Consider the following 5236-nt stretch of genomic DNA (forward strand, 5'->3'; position numbering starts at 1 on the left):
GCTAGAGGGAATCCTGGTGAGCATAGGCTTGAGAATCTCCTAACCCATTTCTCATCTCCCCCATACGCTTCAGAAAGGTGCCTTTGGAAGGGAAGTGAGCATAGCGTTTGTTCAGGTCAATGTTTTTTTTGAAAAATGTGTTATTTGTGTCCCTAGTGACTCACTTGTAATTTCATTTGCTTTCAGCTGATTGAGAACAATGGCAAGAGGGGCCTTAGTGGCTGCTCTAAGCTTGAGCAATTACCCATCAACCTCACAAGGTCTTGGCCATTTCTTGACCTCCCAGTTGTGAATTTACAGTTGTCAAGCTGTGTGCCCTGTACTTCCCAATGCTCTACTTTAGTGAGCATTGAGAAAATCAATGCAGCATGTAAGTTGTAAGACCCTGGAAACAAGCAAGATGGTGTAGATTTCAACATTGATTGTCTTAACTCCAAGCCTCTATTTCTTCATCTATATGAGTATAATCATGGCCCTACCTTCAAGGCTTGTTTTGATAATTGAAGTGATAATACAGTATTTGGTACTGGGCAAATGCTCAAATACATTAGTTTTCATCACTGTAATATTTTGCATAATTTTGTCTGCTTCGACTTACAGTTATTGCACAAAATATATAAGCCACCATTATCTTTTTGTTAAAATTTCACTACTTATTTCTCTCCCTATGAGAAAATTAGTTCCAAATCTAAATTAATGAATATATTTAATTATGAAAGACTAAATTGGCATCACTGTCTGAGTTGGATGGGACTGGAGAGAGGCTGAAGATAGTAGGACATTCTTCCTTTTTTTTTTTTTTTTTGAAAGAGGCCATGACATAGAAAGGGAGATGGGGTCAAAGAGTTATTGAGCAGGTAAGATGGGGAAAACCGAGTGGAATTGGGGCCCGAACTGAATGCAAGTCGAGCTCAGATGATAGAAGAGGTGGGCAGGCCAGCGTGAGAAAGATAAAGCTTCAGAAAAAAAAAATTCACACTGATACCTCATTTTATATTGGATACATTATATTTGATGATTTGTGCACACACACAGCCAAAGCCTAGGGCTAAACAGATGATATGTGTGTGCAATTTTGTCATCTAGGATGTGTGGAGAAAGTACTGAAGCAAACTTGACCTTGGAGAAGACCTATATTTGGGGCTGGGTTCAGGATGATGATCAACCTTGGGATGGAAAATTTGCCAAAGACTTGAGAGGGTCTCAGAGAGTGCTTCATCTTGAATTCTAATGGTAACTTATACGAAAGGAAGAACATCAGATACCGCAAAAATTCAAAAGGATTTTTGGAGCAAAGATGGAAAAACTTGATTAGATTTAGTTACTGTGAAATAAGGCGGGGGGGTGGGGAGGAGAGAGAGACTGGCCATTGTACAACAATGCCCGGATGTAAAGGGCTGCTTTCTAGTGGGCCCTATACCTTCTTCACATCAATTGTTGCATATATAAGAAACAGATTATAATAATGTCTAGTCTATAGAATTGTGTGAATTGGAAGAAATATTCACATAAAGTAGAAAGAAATGTCCTTGGTTTTCTATGGGCTCTTCATAAATCATGGACATTTTTTCTTGAGTAGTTAGGGTTTATATATGTATTAGTAGGCTGCAGCTTTCAGACAATAGTGATCCTGAAAAAGGTCCTTTGTGCCATGGGGCATTTTAAGCCTCCTTTTACAGTAGTAGTTGTGTGTGACCGAGAAGAAGAAAAAATCTGATAATAACAGTGGCAGAGACACACCTGCAATAACACATACATAGACACAGAGCAGGTATTTTCTAGAGTGTCAGAGCTATCCTAATGGTCTATTTGACTCATTCCAATCACTTCTCCATTTGGTCACTGAAAAACCTAAATGTAAGTATCAGACTGAAATTGTGAACTCTCACTGTTCAGACACTTCCAGAGTATTTCTTATATTAGTATTTTCTACATTATATAAAATGGTATACATTTTTTAACAATATTTAGAATTAACATTCATTCTAGCGTTTCTCTTCCCTCTAGTATCAATACTGTTTCAATGAAAAAAATCAGGAAACAGTATTGGAATTATGAGAAGTAGATGAACAAATTGATAACTTTTTCTGTAATTTTAACTTTATTTTTGGTTTTTATTGTAGAAAATAATTAAAACCAAACTACAAACAATATCCTACTTAGTAGGGCATCATATAATGTCAGCAGTAATATGTATAGATTTGTAATTTATAAAGATGTTTGTTTTCAAATTTGTTCCTAGCAACATATCTGTGGGGTAGTATCAAAATAACAAAAAACCTATGGCACAAATAAGATGCCTCACATTTTCCCCGATGGTTCAAATACATCAATTCATATGATTCTTACAACAGTGCTATGAGAAGTTGATATTATAATTTCACTTATTTTATAAATGGAGAAACTGAGGCACAGAAAATTCCAGTATCTTGTCTAATGTGTCTCAGCTAATGAAAGAGGGAGCCAGGATTTTGGCCCAGGCTGGGCTTATCTGGCTTCTGAGTCTGTTGCCCTATTTTGCTCTATAGTCTGCCTGCAGTAATTACACTGTGTCTTCATAGGATGGTTGTCAGCATAAACAGCAGAAAGGCACTGGGGACATCATCTGAGTCATATATATGGACTTGAGATGTTGAGTGTGTGCAGAGTACATACTGCTACCTTAAAAGCATGTAGGATCTCCTTTTAGTAGTTATGAGAACTTAGAGGCTTCAAGAAATTCATGTCTTGTTTTTTGCTATGTTGCTGTTTATCTAAACACATCTCTACTGAAATGTTTTAAAGAGCAAACAATATATGCTAATTGCAGATGATAAAACCATGTGAAGATATTTAATGGAAAATTTGTAGTCTCCTCACCCACCTGACCTCCATTCCTACTCACCTAACACAATTTTTTAAAAATATTCTTCTGCTCCAGGAAAAATCCTGAAACAAAACCCCCTGCTAACATGTGCAGTGCTGGAAGGAGGCTTGGTCGTTATTAGATACACCAGTAATGGGGCCATTCCATGTAGGTTCCCCTTCAATTCCCTGGTCTAGTTCAGGTCAGGGGAAAATTATCACATCAGTAGATGAATATGGCTTCATGCCTTAATGTGTAACTCTTAGTGAATTTGGAATGCATTTTGAGGTGTGTATAAAGGGAGCTCTAACAATCTGTGCCCCAGATACCAAATTCATCACCTTAATTAAGGCTGCCCCGTTGCCTGTGAAGTTCTGGGCATTAGCACAGTGAGTTGCTTTTTCTGGCAGGTAGTTCCACTCAGGGCCCTCTAAGGGGCCTGCCTGCCTTGCCCCTCCGTGCTTTGCATCTTACTTCTCTTACAGAGAAGTGACTCCTCTCTGTGACTCCCCCAAAAGGCTTCCATTGGGACCTCAGAAACAATATTTCCAACTGAAAATCAATTAGAAAAAATCAATATCTTTCTAATTTCTGGTTTCCCTTTTAGGAAAATTCCTGTAATAAATATCCCTTGATCCAGCGTTCCCTCACATTCTATAGTCAGTTTTAGCTTTCTTTTTCATATCATTTATGAGGAAATATCATGAAAGAGTACATTCAAGGCATGTTAATTTTTATCATGGAGACAATTACTCCCTCCCCCCACCCCCCTCTATTTCCTGATGGATTTTTGCTGGTTTGTAAGTAAAATACTTGCTTTTATTTAGCTTTTACACTTACTGCACTTAACAAAAGTCCATGTAACATTTACTTTTTGTCAAACATGATGTGTTTTGGTAAATATTAAAACTTTTCTGTCTGCTCACTTCTGTGTCTTAGGGCCTAAAACAGATAATACCCTCTGTACTTTGGATGCAGTTTAACATTAACAAGCTCAGCACCACCAAGGGCTAGGCATGGTCCCACAGAAGGAGCTAACCCCTTCTGTGGGGGCTTTCCCTCCTGACAAGTGACTGAACTCACTTGTTTAGGTCTGCCTTGGCATCTGGACTTTCTTGTAAACAGTCTGTTGTGAAGTTGCTGCCAACTGGCCCAGGTTTGCCCTGGCAGTTATATGAAGTCACACCCTTAGAAGCATTATGGTAGGCTCTTGAGCAATGTAACAGTGGGGATTATATCCCACTAGTTAGCAGGTTTACTCTGAGTTCTCCTCCTGATAGCTCTAGGGAGTCCAAGTAGCAAGTCTAGAGTCATCAGTGAGTGTATTTTGTGAGGCCTGACATTAACATGCCAACCATCCTTACGTTTTTGTGCTGACTTTTAGTTTCCTGGTTTATTTATTTGATCTCTGCTGTATCTCACTGAATTAGAAGTCGTAGGAATTGCATCTGCTTGGAAGATTTGCAGAAGATGAAATAAGGACATCCCCGTATAATCAGTTAAGTGGTGTTGTGCCATCCTCCAAGGGCCATAGCTAACTGCCCACATGTCTGCATCTCATAGGACTCAGCTGTAACTATGGTTTAAACTGCTGTTGCTTGAGGCAGGCTTAGGAGAAACACCCTTTCCTCACCGAGAACTAGTGTATAGTGTTAATCCATGTCAGCACTTGGATGGCTTTATGGTTCTAAAAGTAAATTTTTGAAATTGTCCTACTGTATCCTTTGTTTGCATGGTTTGTAAAGTTACAGTATGTTCTGTCCCCAGCATTCCTCCATTAACTTGATCCCTTTGATCTGTCAGGGTTGGAAACCAGACCTCAATGTGCTAATTATTATGCTAACTCTAAAATGCCTGTGAATGCCTGGTGGGGTAACTCTTCCTTATTACACTCACCTTTGGAAATTTATCAGAATGTACCACATTTGTTTCTGTATTCTTTTACCATCATTTTGTCCATTGGGGGGAAATATAACTCAGGATTTATTTTTCAAATGCAATGAAATGTCCATGAATGTGAATTTAGGAGGAAATAATCTCATTACCAATATCAAATGTTCCATCCAAGTAATGTGAGTCTATCTCTTCATTCAAGTCTCCTTTTATAAGCCTTAGAAAAATGTTCCTTATAGGTTCAGAATGATTCTTGATATATTCTTGATTCTATAGCTTTTTTCCTTTCATGAGTGATTATTTCCATCTAACATGTATGGCTAATCGGTTTCTACCTAATTCAGCTGTATTAAATATTTGATAATTTTTGTATATTATTTGATGTGTTTGCAGAGCCTCGTTGAAAGTCAGGTGAATACTGTTAATAATTGAAAGGTGAATACAAATCACCCCACATACACACTTCATACATGTGGTCAAGAGCATGTTTTCCTGGCT

Source organism: Marmota marmota, unplaced genomic scaffold (genome assembly GCF_001458135.2).
Source record: "Marmota marmota marmota unplaced genomic scaffold, marMar, whole genome shotgun sequence".
NCBI classification, from domain to species: domain Eukaryota; kingdom Metazoa; phylum Chordata; class Mammalia; order Rodentia; family Sciuridae; genus Marmota; species Marmota marmota.